Below are 16,767 nucleotides of genomic sequence, written 5' to 3'. Positions count from 1 at the left end.
CGACAATGAATTGCGTCATCCATCTTTGTGGGATATATGGCTGAATATGTCATCCTTCTTTGTGGATGCCTCCGGGAGTGAGCTGTTTTAAAGCCAATTTTGATGTTGCTATTAGGGGTTTTTTTGCAGTGGCTGCAACAGTGATTAACTATGATATAGGGATTATCTTGGCTGCAGCTACTCATAAACTATCTTCCACTCATGATGTTTGGCAAGGTGAAGCTTTTGCAGCTTTTTAGGCTGTTCGTTTAGCTGCCTAATTCTTTGAGTCTTGGATATCTATCTTTGGAAGGTGATGCTCTTCTAGTGGTATTGGCGGTGAACGACCCGCCTCTATTTCATTTTTGTTTTTTTGCTAATTGTATTTCGAATATTAATTTAGCTTTATCTTCTTTTCAAAGTTGGAGTGCATTGAAAATCTCTCGATGTGTCAAATGCTTTAGCTAAATGGGCCGCTTTCAATCGTGTTTTTGGAAGCATTTCCACGGGGTCCTCTATTCTCTTTTTCATTTGGATTAGGAATGAAAATGACTATTTCTTGTAACCTTTTTTCCTCATTCAATTAGAAAAGAAAAAAATAGTCTCATGGCTGAAATTTTTGTATTCTGTTGCCTACAAAAGTGGTAATTTTTTATTTTTATCTCCCGTTGCGTATACAGGATAGTGTCCATCAACACTTGCATCACGCGTGTATGCAAATTAACCTCTCATGTAATTGATGGCACGTTCCATCATGGTTGGAATAAAAGATTGCCAAGTTCCATGATGGTCATATATAGTTGAAATAATAGATTAACAGGTAGTAGGTGTAAAAGCGTGGAGGCTCCTCCACACTTTCACCTACTAAATGCTATAATTTTCTCTGCTCCAATCTTATATAATGGCTTGCATTCTTTGTATGTACTATGTGAGCACTTCCGTAAAGTTCTCTCTCTCTCTCTCTCTCTCTCTATATATATATATATATATATATATAACAAAATACAAAATAATATTTTGTACACAGTGCACACCACTTCCCAGTTCCCATGCCACTTTTTTAGCACCGGAATTTTTAAGATATATAGTCAACGTTAGTTGTTAGGTGAAATTGTTGAAGGGGTCATGGCTCAAATTTTCCATGTCTAGTAACTTTCTTGAAGTCAAATAATTAAGAAAGTCACTCTCATTGCACTAAAAAAAAAAAAAAAAAAGAAGAAGAAGAAGAAAAAAAGAAGATTGGAGACCAAGTAGTTGTATGAAAACGACGTTTTTACCGAATTGTGGGGAAAAACGAACATTTGGCGCCCTTGAGGCTCGTCAATATTATAGGAACGAACTGTGATATCTGGCGACGACGATTTTATCTGATTAACAATTGCCATTTGTATGCCTAATTAATGAAACTTAAAAATATTGCTTAACCTCCTAATCTGGACTAAGTAATTAAGCTACCTAAGCTATTAATTAAGAATTGAGTGAAGGGTAGGGTGTCTCCCAACAACCTTACCTTACGTGGAGTCTTAATTTCCTGTCCTTTCGTTTCCTGGATTTATGGGGGTGTTTGCCTGTTTGGGAAAGAAATGGCGGCCCAAAACTTAAATTTTTTTTTTTTCAAAATTAATTTGAATATTCTTATTTTTTATATTACATTAATCATTTTTATTACTATTTAAATAAAAAATATCACTACAAAACAATTTTTTAAAATTCAATTTTTTTTATAAAACATTTTTTTTTCTCACATTAATCAAATCTGCTTCAGTTCTAGTCCATTTCCTTTTTCAAGCCCTTTGCCAAACACACTCACCTTTGGCTCTTTTTTCCATATATAGCTCATTTATTTCATCATAAATTTTTAGATGGTATTTGTTAAACAACACTAAACACTACGGCTTTGTTTAGTAAATCCCTTGTCTCTGGATACTGTAGTTGAGTGGATTGATATGAAAAAAGTAAGAATGTTTGGTATTTAAAAAAAAAAAGAAAAAAAAAGTGATATGGAAAAGTAAAAAAATTTTGTTTTGTAGTAATACTTTTATTTAAATAGCAGTAAAAAGTAAATGATGTGATATAAAAAGTGAAAATGTTTCTTATCTTTTTTTTGTTTTTTTTTTTTTTTACATGTCCACACAAGGGAAGGAGGATGAGGGATTCGAACTAATGACCTCCGCTTCATTAGGCGTGGTCCACAACCCATTTTGCTACCCCTTGGGGACATGTTACTTATCTTTTAAATGATCATTGTAATTAGGTTTTACAATATTACCATACTTATTTATATCAATTTTTTTAGAGGAATGACACAGACAACTTTGGCCCAATTTTTTTGTGGTCATTTTTTAAAAAGAACAAAATAAAAAATAAAAAAATTTCTGAAGTAATAACATCATATGTGGTCCTTTTTTTATTCGATATTTTTTTTTTAAATGGTATTTTTCTTCAGAAAAATAGATATAAATATTTTTTTTTAAATGGTCTATTCTGAAGAAAAAAGACCATTTTTTTTAAATACCAAATAAAAAAAGGACCACATAGGCCGGGATGTTATTACTTAAGATTTTTTTTTAAAATTTTATTTTTTTATTTTTAAAAAAATGACATCATAAGAGAAAAGTTAAGCCAAAGTTGTGTCTCAAGTTGTATATATATCTATCATTTCTCTTTTTTTTTTTTTAATTTTTTTTATAAATATTAAATATGAATCTTTTGTATGTAAAATCATCAATTGAATAAAAGAAAAATGTAACCAGGCTTATCATGTGGAAGTAATCACTAGGTCATAAACGCAACCGCATAAAAACATTTTGTTTATTTTCTTATTTTGCTGTGTCTTTATTTTTCTATTTGATTTTTTTTTTTTTTTTTCATGCACAACTAGTACTTCTTAGTTTCACACGGACTAAGTTAAAATGAATCCCGGCCCTTTGTTAACATCTACAATGTCTATCATAAGCCACTGCAACCAGCTTTGACAGCATTCCTAATTGCTTTTTTCGCCTTTGAATGAAACTATAACTAAATCGCTATTAAAGTTGATTTTTTTTTTTTTTGGTCTTTCTATTTTAGATCGTATGCAATGTTGTTTGTTTGTACTTATTCTACTCATCTATAATTTTTTTTTTTGTGTGGGAAAATATTAATCGTTGTTGGTGGGCCGGGTGCTGTAAAGAATGAGTCATAAAAAGGAATAGAGAAGTGGAAGAGAGGATGGTAGATAGGAGCTATCGGTGCCATGTGAGGTTGAACAAGTATTTTTATTTTCTTCTCCCATCGGCATTTCAGAATCACGCGATCCAGCACATCTAACCTCACTTCCTTGTCTCTCAACCCCACTCTTCAGTCTTTGGTCCTCATCACCCTGGCCCCCCCTCACCTTTAATTTGGCTCTTGATCATGACCCAATTACCCTCCAAACTTTTTTAACCGGTCTATTTTATTTAAAGAGAAGCTAGTTCCGTAATGTTAGAAGGACGACTCATATTTTCTTTTTCTTATCAAAACCATTGGATTTGTGATAAAAAAGGGAAAAAAAAAAAAAAAAACATTAAGTCTTTCTTAATTAATCTAACGTTATAAAAAAAAAAACTAGGTGGTTATGGGAAGAGAAGCACATGCACAGAGCTCTCAGCTATGTATGTGTCACACCCGTGAGTCAAACTCCCCCACGTGTCTGATGTAGCAGATACGACCGATGAAACAAAACTCACACGCGCGCGCTTGCTTCTTGTCAAGATATTTAGTTTCTTATCTCTATAAAATTGGGTTGGGGGCCTTCCCGCAAGACATATACTTCATGGGATTGAAGTGAGGAAATCAGGGACCAGGTAAAGTACTGCTTCCATCATCTTCATCATCATCTTCTCTTCTGTTTTCGTTGTTCTTTAGCTTGATTTTGACCCTTTTTCCCTGACATGTTATGTATTGCTTGATTGCAGAAGGTTTCAACCAAGATAGAGAGATATGATCATATATATTATATATATATATATAGATATATGGAGCTAGCTAGCATGCAGTACGGGTGAGTGGATTCCATGCCGTGCTTGTCAAGTTTGCAGTCTTTTTGCCGATTAATCCTTTGCTTCGTTGTCTGTTCGACCTTGCACATATGGTCATCAAAAACCCTAATTGGAATTGCTCAATGAAAGAAAACCAGTAGTGATAAGTTCAGTTTTAGTTTTCTCGCTGATGAATTTCCCTTTGAAATAACGACATATATAGAAGAAGTGATCATCACCAGATTAATTAATTAGTATCAACACACCTTACAACTTTTAGTTTTTCTCCCTCTTTCTCACCAACAAAAAATTATCCTCTCTCTCTCTCTCTCTCTCTCTCTACTGTACTTATATCTGTAATATGTATTTTATGTGCTATTTCTTAGGAGTAAAATTTAGACGTACGTGTATAGAGATTATATATACCACTTTTTACCTGATTTGCAGGTGAACTGAAAATTAGTAACAAAGGAATAATTAATACAAGGCGTTTTAATTAATTACTTATCTAGAGTAGTACTGATACTTCTTCTGTTGCTCGTAGGCTTTGATACATAGATAGATATATAGGTTAATTGATCATCAAGATATATTTAGTCAGAATATAACGATAATATATTTGAATGAAATTTGAGAAGGCTATCAGATTTTGGTGTCATAGAATGTCCATGTATGGTTATGGAAGAAGTACTTCTAGGTCTCGATCCGTACTGGTTGAGGGGGGACTTAATTTGGGACTAGTAAATATATTTATATTAGCATTTCTCATCCACTAATTTGCTTGACACAGTGTGAAGATTCATAGGGAATTGAAAAGGAAAAAGAACTGAGATATATATTCTATATATGAAGGATATAATTAAACACCAATAACATGTCAGTGATAGTAAGCTAGATAGCTGCTTTATTAGGATTATTAAAGAAAAAAAAAAATCAACGTGTACGTGCCTGCCCTAATCTATATTTGATAAAAGTTATTTAATAATTAAGGGCATGCATGGCAATCTTTAATGGTTCTAATTAAAATGTTGTAATATATATATCAAATATTTTGGTGAATATATGTATATACTATTTAAGTCTCTTTAATTAAGTAGATCATCAAGGATATCATTTGTTCATTTTTTCGAAAAAAAATCTGCAGTGATATTTATTTTTCATTGACTGAAACATTCATCCAAAAAGACAAAAACATTGATTGGTCATGAACAACATTCTATATACATAACAAATGCTAAGTATTTAATGATCCTCTGTGTGTGTATACGTGTCCCCCTCCCCTTCTTGCATATCAGTGGGTGTCAGAGCAACAAATATGGTTTGACTAGCCAGTAAATCCTCTGCAGGGAGGTGATAAATTTTTTACTTCTATTATAAGGTTGCTAGCTCGATCGCCCACCGGTCGTAAAATTAAGACGTACAATTATATATATATATATATATATAGGTGGATAAACTACTGACCTTTCTTTTAATGAATATTTTCCCACCAAACAGTAAAACATAAAATATCAAAACTAGGTCTATTGTTGGTGGGTACGATAATTTCGGGCTATATAAGGTCAACATGCTTGAAAATCCGTTGTATGACTAATTAGGAATTCTAAGCTGCATGTGTTTTTACTATTTTTCGTTATTGATATATATATATCTCTCACTTTAAAAGTCTCTAATGTACTCATCATTCCTATAACTTATACTATTTTTCCTCTTAAAGTTACATCATAATATATAACTTTTTTCAGTTTGGTTCCCTCACTAGAATATCGTTTTTCATTTGATTGTATTTGATAAAATATCTAAATAATAATAAATTGATAATATCATTATGTTTTTCTATACTCCCTTACATTCTAACCTATGCTAGCTTTTTTGTTTGATGGATGTGGGAGATGGCCATCCCCATGGGGAGATCATTAGCTAGCTAGGGACCGCTTTGTAGTTTAACACTTTTAATTATGATAAAGAGAAATGCTAGTTATATATTACATATTTATTTCACTTATTTGATCTCATAGAGTTTATAAATTTTTAATTTTTTTTTTTAAACAAGAGTTGATCGACGGTATTGTCGCATCAATACAGTAAAATAAAAGTACATACGAAAGTTTGGTGAAGAATATATGTCCCCCACCAAATTAATTAATTTTTGTTTCATGCTAGAGCTGGCTAGACATAGAGGGGACATCTTAATTTCTCTGTGTAGTACTACTTGCAGGCAAAACCCTAACCTGCTTTTAAGAGTTAATTTGCAGACAACCATATTTGTTTCTGGGTCATGTTATAGGAAGTATAGGCTAAACTGAATGTGATAAGCCATTTTCTGGGCCTAAAATTAATAAATTTGCTTGCAGACACGTATAAATAAATATTATACCTAGGAAATTAAAGACCAGTGCTATTTAGGTCGAACTGAGAACGAATCTGAGGTATAAGCAAGGGACTGTTCATTTGACAAGGCATTGCATGGAATTCAACACCCTTTTGTCCTTTTACACTGTTTTTTCCACGCCCTGAAACAGAAATCATTACCTTTTGAAGATAAAAAGTCAAGACGTATACAGGTTTGATCTGCTCATCTCTCTCTCTTTCTCTCTCTCTCTCTCTCTATATATACACTATAAATGTATATATTGAAATCGAATTACGTTTTATTTTTATTACATTTTAATTCTTTATTTTTTATTTTGAAGAGAAATTAAACCATGCGAAGCCACAGAAACATAGCACAGTACTCCATTGGTCGTCAATCCATGACAGGAAGCAAAAAATAGTCGATGATATATATAACTTGTAGATCAATTATTCTCATATAAATGAATAGCTTATCCATCTAATATATATATATATATATATACACGAAATACAAATTGTTAGGTTTTTTGGATAACCAAGATTAAAATTAAGGGCTTTTAAAGTACTGTTCATGCATTTGAATAATTTCTTCTTCCTACTATCACATGAATATTTTATTTTCTTTATATGAAAAAAAAAAAATGTTATCTCAAAAGGACAATTGGATAGAAAGTCCTTGATCTCAATAGCACCCATTCGTATGTATTTTCTTTATATCGTTACCGACTGGATCATTTTTTTTCTTTTTCTTTCTTTACCTTAAGAGGAAAACTGGATGAATAAAGTAATACCCGGAAAAGTTATGGTCTTTAACATGATTTTTGAGAACATCTTTGCTGAAGCAAGGCTTGAAAAACTCTCACACAAAAAAAAAAAAAAACTCTGTTCTCTCTCATCCAGAAAAAAGCACGGGCTAGGGAGGAGGGAGTCACGGCTCTCTCCTCCCAACCGTTTCCCTCTACTTCCCCCTTCTTTTTTTCCCTTCCCCTTCTTGCTACGTACCACCTATTCAAAGGTTCTATCTGCCTATTCGGAGGCTTTATCTGCCTCTTGGGAGGTTCGTTCTTTGACCAATTTCACCATCAGCTCCTTTTCTATTGCTAGACGCCCTGTTTCAGCATCTTACAGTGGTCCTCCGCCCTTGATCTACAAACTTTGTGAAGTTTTTTGATTTGATTTTTTCAAATTTAGATCTGTAAATTTCAGGAAGTCACTCCCAACAATGTCCCACTCCACCAGGATCCTGGGCCACCCAGCTTTCAACAGCCACCATCTGTGCCACCATTCGACCACCATGCACCGACGCGTGGCCCACACGCTACGACATGTGTTGCGCCCTTGGCAGCGCGTGCGGCATTTTCCCGCCCCTCCTCATTGCCACCGGTCGTTTCTAGCGTTCCTTGACAGTCTCCTGGCAAGCTTCGCCGGCACGTCCCTCACGCGCCTCCCGAAGCTCTTCCATGCCTCCCCCTCTGCTTCTGATGCTGCTATTTTTTGCTCGTAGATTTTTCCTGCTTAATGTCTTTTATTTTCTTTATGTTTTGTTGTTGTGTAAGTTTCTGTTAAACCCGATATGTTTGGGCTTACTCTTAGTCTGTGGAGTGGATCTTTTTTACTTTTATTTCTGGTTTCTTTTGAAAACATTTTTTCCAACGTTACATTTTATCTAAATCTCCATGGCTTTTTAGGAAGCCTATTTAGATGTTTGATAGGAGTATTCGTACTCCCAATGGATTTATCCATCAGTATGCGCCGCGATATGAGTTTTCTCAGGCTGTATTTGCATTTGTCCTTTCCCTTTATGGTCTCATTCTTGTGCTAATTTGTGAGGTCTGGCCGGTTGGGGCTTTAATAAGCTTGTTTTTGTTTTTTCTTTTCTGTTTTGTCTGTCTCTAACCTCTTTGTTTGAATGTATGTTGGTTTGTTTAAAAAAAAAAGAAAAAGAAAAAGATTTTTTACTTATATTAATTGCCTTAAAATCTCAAGTCTTGTCTTAACAAGTACTCTCTGTAATGCCATGCTAAGCGTTGTAATTTGAAAAAATAATGTTAAGACGAAAGTATTCGCCTAAATAACTCTTACAGGTTCCATTAAAAATATGATTTTTATATGCCTAGCTACTAGGACAAATTTTATTATAGTGTATGATCTTTCACCAAAATAACAACCCTAATTAAATGCCTCCTAAACCCTAAAGACCGTGCAAAACTTTTACTGCATACATCATTTTTCATTTTAAAACTCATAAAGCATTTTAGACGGGACAATAATATTGAGAGATTACACCAAGTCACCCCAGAAGTGCATGCCTACATGCAGGGACAAAACCAGGGCCCCAACAATTCTAAATTAATTTTCAATGACTTCTTGTAGTTTTGTCTCTAGAATGTGTGAGCAATAAGGTATTCTTGATGAATAATAAATAATATATTAAAAAAAGAAAAAAAAAGAAAACATTGATCACTAGTAAAGAACAACCATATAATCAATAAAGTATTGAATAATACTATTTAATAGACTGTTATACGATTATATATCCTACAACTGAGATAATGTAGTAGTGAATATCAGCTCCTTAATTCCTTCTATATATATATATAACCATTTTTCTCACTCTTTTGTTGCTAGAATATATATGTACAAATACAATCTCTATTTTGTTGCTCCATTTTCTCTTGGATCACCTAGTGTGGCCAATCCAACATTGTATGTATCATATTCAATACATAATTATATATCACATGTATCCTTCACCGTCTGTCCATATCGTTCAATGGCCTTCACAACATTCACCACTTTGGACGGCATATCACCCTCTATGCATGCAAAACTCATATGCATGAAAATTTAATACAATATATATCAAACTAAAGATCTTATATTTGAGCATTGACTGATCTACAATTTACCATTAATTTCATTTAAATATTTTATGTAGCTTGGGTCTTATAATTAGACCTTGTTTGCGATTGCGTTTGAGGGGCTTAAAAGTGCTTTTAACTTTCAAAAAGCCCATTTGAAGAAAAAAGTATTCGTTTGGTAAGAAAATTAAAAGCGTTTTTAAGGGTTCAAAAGGCCTAAAAATAGATAAAACACATTTTTGACAAAAGCTTAAAAATGAAGCTTTTGTCCAAAAGCTCTTTTTGACTTAAAAACTATATTTTTCAAACGCAATCCTAAACAGACTTTTAGTAATATTAAAAAAAAAAAAAAAAAATTTGACCACCACACTTTTAAGGAAAAGTTTAAGCCCACACGTAAAATTGCAACTGATAATTTGATAGGTAGTGCCACCACCGTGAAGTTCGAACTCTATAATGCTAAAAGTTAAAGACAAACCAAACGTTGCTTAAAGTTTCGTGGACAAGTTGTTCAAGTTAATGGAAAACCTTAAAATTCAGATTTACTTTGTGCATCACCCAAAAAATGGATCTCATCCAATTTATTGAAAAGTCTCGTGAACACAATTTATTTGGATATATATATATATATATGGGCGACAACGTACAATTCGCAAGTTTTGGTTCATGGGCTGGGTAAGTGAATTGTGTTATTATTATTATTTTTTAAATAGAAGGGGGGTTGGATCAGAGCAGAAGCACATTTTGGTTCAGGGCAAATGGCTTCGAATCCTTCGCTTCTGCCCGAGATCGGACCCGATGGTCTCCCTCGTGAAGCCCATGTTATTGCCTACACCGAGAAGGTTGGCCTCTCTCTCTCTAAGAATGTGATTGTGATTTTTCTTTGTTCTTGTTGTTTTATTGCTTCTGATTTGGGCGTGTGACAGATAATTGCGGAAGAGCAGCTTCAATTAAAGAAGTACGTACATTTCCCTTTTACCTATTTAAGTTATTTATGTCCATATGATGGAATTGATGCTTCTTTATCTTCAATTTTTCTGAGGAAATGTATTCTTAAAGTAATTTCGAATCTTGATTGGATAGTTGACAAGTGTTATTTCGTAGTTCTTTGTATGGCTTCCGAGAAAAAATATTCGAGATGTAAGGATAGAAAAACCGTTAGATTCAAACTAGTTTCTGAAAGACAACAAAATACCGAGTACTTAATTGGATTAGTAATGTAATACACGTGGACTATTGATAAGCATCTTGATGGAATTCTGGATTATGTGAGGTTTCGTGTTCATAAAAATATATTTATTATTGTTCATAAAAATCTTCCCCTAGCAGTAGTTTGAAAGGTTGGCCATTTCGGAAATTTTTAAAACTATTTCTTTTCGGGATATAAATTTCTTACAAATTGAGTTGTAGGAATTCATCAAATTCAGTCTCTAAAAGTATCATGTATGCGTTGAAAATGTGAGAAGTGCATTTTTTTTAATATATTAATGTTATTAAAAAAACACGTGAGAAGTACAAGCTATTAAAAAAATAACTCTATTTAACATATTGTTATACGACTGACATATAATGTGAATGATGTAACTGTGAAAATCTAACTTTTGAATCAACAAGGGATTGTACAAAAAAAAAATCAATGACTAATTTTAACTGTCACACAATCCCAATTGTTTGGTAGTCGTATAATAGTTTACTAAAATATAAACATATTTATAACTCATTAAAAAAACCTTATACATCTCACATGCTAAAAGACACAATGTACTTTTAGTGACTGAGTTTAATTTTTTTTTTTTTTTTTTTTTTTTTTCTATAACTTAATTTGTAGGAAATTTTTGCCCTTCCTTCCATCCAATTGAAATTTTAATCGCTTTCTATTTTGACAAACAAATCATATTTTTCTATAACCATAAAATAAGAAACTCATATTTATATATAGCACAAATTATATGACTATATATATATATATATATATATATATATATAATGAAACTCTGATGGATTATTAATATTTTAGTTTACGAAATGTTTATAACCTCATGAGAAATGCGTAATATCATCTTCCTACGGGAAGGGGGTGTTACAATTATGGTATCAAAGCAGAGGTTATAAGATTTTGTAAACTTATAGGTTATGACAATAGGATGTGACGTCCTTAGGACATGGTTCTCCTTAGGATTGTTGTCGGCATGTACTAGGGTTTGCATAGGACTTGTGTGTCTTATGCGTTGATGAATAAGTTTGTATATTATTTATATGTTTTATATGTTAATTATACCGTAGATGGCATGTACAAGAAGGAGTCAAGCTAACAACCAACGTGAAAATGAAGACAACAACAACGAGAACAATGGGCACTCTTGGGGGGCCAGAAAGATTAGATGCTACTGCGTGTTAAGTGCTAAAATATTCATATTTTCAGCTCTTAACTTGCATGTTTTAATCCTTTGGTTTTAGTTAATTAGATCATTTTAATTCCTTTTTATGGCATTGTTTGGCAAATGATAGCACACACCCCAAGACCCACGGCACTGTTCCTTGTTTGACTATGATGCTGTTGCCTACCTGCAGCCACTGGCGTGTGGGAGAACCCATTGTCCGTAAAAGACAAAAATGCCCATATAGCAAAATAGAAAACAAATGAACTCTCATTTCTTCACGGCACTGTTCCTTGTCCTGCTCCCTCATTCCTCCTTCCGCAGTTTATCATTTCTTCCTCTCACTGCTCCCTCATTTGTTCTTCCACAGTTTAAAAGCCAGCTATGCGGATGGAGAGCTCCATACAGTCACTTCGGACTCTCCCTGATCAATATCAAAAATCAAGGTTTGCTTAATTTTTCAGAGAGATCGATTCAGCCAGCATTTTGAAATTTTTTTTTGGGTTTTCTGCTCTTCTATGTTCTTCTTGTTAAATAAAAGAAAAATAAAAATAAAAAACAAAGGGGTGGCTAGCCACCCCTTGGCAAAAATGGGGTGGCCGGACCACCCCATTTTGGCCAGCCACCCCCACATTATCAACGGCGAAAAGGAAAAATTTGATGGTTTGTTCTATTTTTTTTTTTTTTTTATTACTTCGTGACTTTTTTTTTTTTTACTTGATGATGCCTTGTTAATTTTGATATACTGCACTGACCCAGCTAACAAATCCAAATTACATATTTAGATTGCTAGCTTGTTCTTGGAGAATTCTCTTTTCAATTAATTGTTTATAAGTACAATTAATTAAGTAGTGAAATAGGAAAATGGGGTGGCCGGACCACCCCATTTTGGCCAGCCACCCCCACATTATCAACGGCGAAAATGAAAAATTTGATGGTTTGTTCTATTTTTTTTTTTTTTTTATTACTTCATGACTTTTTTTTTTTTACTTGATGATGCCTTGTTAATTTTTGATATACTGCACTGACCCAACTAAAAATCCAAATTACAAATTTAGATTGCTAGCTTGTTCTTGGAGAATTCTCTTTTTAATTAATTTTTTATAAGTACAATTAATTAAGTAGTGAAATAGGAAAGACTGGTTTTTGATTTGGTTTGGTTGCTGGTTTAGAATGGACTACAACAATGAAAATTAAAATCTCTATTTTGCTGTGATGTAAGAGGAATGAGTTCGCAATTTGGCTCGCAACATGATTGATGGGGTTCGCAATTTGGCTCACATATGCAATTTAATGTGAACCCATGGGTTCGTAATTTGACTCACATGTTTTATGAACCAAATGAGCCATATTGCGAACCCATGAGCCAAATTGCGAACCCATATCTATGTGAGCCACCCATGATTGCATATAGGTTCGCATATGTTTATCCCAACATGATTCAGAAAACATTTGAATCGTGTTGTGCAACAAGAAAACGAATGATAAATTTGTTTGAACTTATGGGTGTGTGTGTGAGTGGTCGGGGTGGAAATGTAGATGTTTTTTTTTTTTTTTGTGAAACGTGTTTCTGGCTCTTACGCCGTTTTAATTTTATTTTTGTTTAATTTTTTATGGGATGGATTGCTGGCTTTCTTAGATGGGTTTGCTTTTTTAATTTTTTAATATTAGCATTTTTTTTTTTTAGGATTCTTTGGTTTATTGGGATTGCATTTGGGAGCTCATGTATCATTGCTTACAAAAATATTGATTACCATTGTAGTGAGAGGAACCATATTTTTTGAACGACACCGAAAAAATTCTTATATTTACATTTTGTAATAATCCGAATGATAAGACCTAACAGACTTCCGTATGCATGTTAAAGCGCTTTATTGAGGTTTGTCATTGACCTTTGTAGATGTCGGAAATCTCATCCACTGCTTCCACACACAGTCTCAGCAAAACCAGACGTTGCTTCTGTGGCTTAGTCTCACACATTCAAACCGCACGGTCGGAAAAAAAATCCCAGTAGACGATACTTCGGTTGCCCGAAGTATGGCACGGGTGAGCCGCATTGTAGGTTTTTTGAATGGTTTGACGACCCGGTCTGTGAAGGCTGTTGCGATCTTATACCTGCGTTAACTGCACAAAATGAATTGTTATGTCATGAAATTCGCAACAAAGATGCAACTATTCGGCAGTTGCGGTTCAGTGTTATTGCTTTAAATGCGTTACTCCTGGGAATTATGTTGGCCCCAATCATACTTCCTGGCGGATCATCAGGCGGTAGTTGTAAACGTATGCTGCCATTTTAGATATGTTAGTCTACTTTGCTGTTAGATATGTTAGTCCACTTTACTGTTATGGATTTAGTTATTGTAATTTAGTTGGGATGAGTACCTACGTTGTAGCATACTATTTTTGGTTGGTAATTTACTACTGTCTGATATAATTACGTGACACTTTATAAACAAAATATGTTTCACATATGAAAATTACTATGATAAGGAAATATATTCAATGTAGGTACATATATGCCGTCCATACCATTACAATAAAAGTAGTTGCCGTTTAAGGAGCAACACTTACAAAATAGGGTTTAGCTAAACATCGAACCACCAAATTAACGATATAATCAGGACGTGCATAACAAACTAATAAACGATATAACAAGCTAATGCAAATAAAATTTTTACAAAACATACATAATCTTCAAAAAAAACAAACTAATAAATGATATAACAGAGAACTAACTATCCACCATGAACTGTACTCCACATGTGCTCCGCCACTGCGGCCCGGTACGTAATCATGTATTCTTTGCTTGCCTTCATTCGGTCTGGCCGTAATCCTGGCTCTACGTACTGAGTTCTTGGCATATTATTACGCAATAACACATCAACCCAATCTTGTCCCTACATCTGTTGTAGAGCTTCCTTAAATAATGGATCAGTTTGACCTTCATCCCTGCGAATAACATGTATATATCCATTCTCATTGTCGTTTACCCCAATTTATAATACTCAAACACTTACAATAATTACCATGATTCTAATATGATATTAAAACCTAAACTCTATAGTTATCAATTTCCATGGAATCCCATAAAAACCTAAGATTAATTAACACTTTAAATGTAATTAACCCATTTAAATAGCATTCCTAGTGTTCACATACCAAAAGCCTCAAATTAATTCAAACTATATAAAATTAGGGTTTATGTTCATATTTTACCAATAGGTAAAATTAGAGTTTCAACTCATTAATTAAATAACCCAAAACTTGCATAATGCATAGCAATCCACTACACACAAAACCCCAAGCTAATTTTAGGAATTAGGCTTCTAACTAAAATTCCCCAATTTTCGGACCTAACTAGAAATTTCCCAAATTATTATGATTTCAAGCTTGGAATGCAATGGGTAGGACAAAACCTTAAAGAGAAACTTAGAAATTTTAACAATATAACAAAATCCCATTCAAGAACCCTAATTTTTGGACCAAAATCAAAGCCCCAGAAATCCTCACAATTTATAGCTTCCATCCCTACAAGCATAACGAAAATTACAAGAAAAGACTAAAGCTTTTACCTCACAAGCACTCATTGCCGGAATCACCTTGGGTTTCATCACCTTCTTCCTTTCACGGTAGCAGCTCCTCTCTCTCAATCTCACCGTCGTTCTCTCTCTCTCTCAGCCATGTGTGCGCGTGTGTGTAGAGAAGAAAGGGAGAAGATGAAAGAAAGGAGGAAGGGGGAGAAATGAGAGTGATGTGCGTGAGATGAGAGGAGGAAGAAAGAAGAAAAGAAAGGAAATGGGGAAGGGGGCTGCACTTGGGTTTTGGGAGAAGGGAGAAAGAAATGGGATAAGGGGATAAGGGATATCCCACATAGCCAATGGTAGCCCGACATGTGGCATTAGTTAGATCTCATTTTTATTTTAAAGCCCCATCTTTTATAAATTGCTATATTACCCCACCTCATATTAATTCTATCTTTTTTTTGTTCTCTTTAATTCCCCACACTACATTTCTTTATTCTAACCACAACTTATCATTACCATTAATCATTTACCATACTATAAGTTATTATTACACTTTATTATTCTAATACCATTAACCTATTTTATTTATTAATCGATTGTCACACTAACATTGCTATTAGTTAATCTCTTTATCACTAAAACTTATATTACATAAGTATATCATCATTAAATAATATTGCTATTATATTATTATCTCACAAATATTATTATTATTATATTTATTATTCTAAATTATTCCATGCATTATTTATTCTACTAATTAATTCAGATTACTATGAGATTACAAGTATTAAGCTTAATTATTTTCTCGGGTCTTACAAGTTTTAACGATACCTATTGGTTTGGAGGGGTATGTTATCTATAGTGATTCCTCCCATAAGGGGCATGGTTGTGTTCTTATGCAGCATAAGAAAGTAATTGCCTATGCTTCACACCAACTCAAGAATTATGAACAAAATTATCCAACACATGACTTAGAGCTTGCAGTAGTTATTTTTGCACTGAAGATTTGGAAACATTATCTTTACGGGGAGCATTGTGAAATCTATACCGACCACAAGAGTTTGAAGTACTTCTTCACTCAAAAGGAGTTGAACATGAGACAACGAAAGTGGTTGGAGTCAGAGACGGAGGTGTGGGGGGGCCGGTTGGGGCCACGATCCGCCTAATTCCTCTCCCTTCTCATATCTCACGCCTACCCTCTTTTTCTTTTATTCTCTTATCTTCTCTCTCCCCTTTCCTTCACGCACACCACCGAGAGAGAGAGAGAGAGAGAGAGAGAGAGAGAGAGAGAGAGAGTAAGAGACCAACAGTGAGAGAGTGAGATGCAGTGATTGAGAGAGAGAGAAAAAGAGAGAGAGAGAGAGAGAGAGTTGCTAGCCGGTTAGAAGAAGAAGTGGAATTTTGGCCATATGTGTTAGTGAGGTAAAATCCTTACCCTTTTGTTGTAATTTTGTTATATTCGTGGAATTAGAAGAAGAAATTGTGAGGATTTGTGAGACTTTGGGTTGGGTCCGAAAATTAGGATTCTTACATGGGATTTTGGGGATTTCTATGTTTGTTATTATAATAATTTTTTTTTTTTTTTTTTGTTATTTTCTTTATGTATGTATGTATGTAAATCTTGGATGTTTTCTCAGTGGGGATTTCTAGTTCTTGATTTGGTATG

At 33.8% G+C, this 16,767-nt stretch overlaps 2 long non-coding RNA genes across 2 annotated transcripts; both read left to right on the top strand.

The window, feature by feature from the left end:
* Positions 1 to 3,737: 3,737 nt before the first annotated feature.
* LOC132179598 (uncharacterized) lies at positions 3,738 to 4,091 on the top strand. The gene is made up of 2 exons (XR_009439940.2): positions 3,738 to 3,806; positions 3,918 to 4,091. It is a non-coding gene; the product is annotated as an uncharacterized LOC132179598 (long non-coding RNA).
* A 1,327-nt stretch (positions 4,092 to 5,418) lies between these two features.
* LOC148586430 (uncharacterized) lies at positions 5,419 to 8,129 on the top strand. The gene is made up of 2 exons (XR_015911838.1): positions 5,419 to 6,544; positions 7,542 to 8,129. It is a non-coding gene; the product is annotated as an uncharacterized LOC148586430 (long non-coding RNA).
* Positions 8,130 to 16,767: the final 8,638 nt, after the last annotated feature.

Source organism: Corylus avellana, chromosome 4, assembly GCF_965113065.1.
Source record: "Corylus avellana chromosome 4, dhCorAvel1.hap1.2, whole genome shotgun sequence".
NCBI lineage: Eukaryota > Viridiplantae > Streptophyta > Magnoliopsida > Fagales > Betulaceae > Corylus > Corylus avellana.
This window is presented reverse-complemented; position numbering and strand designations above follow the sequence as displayed.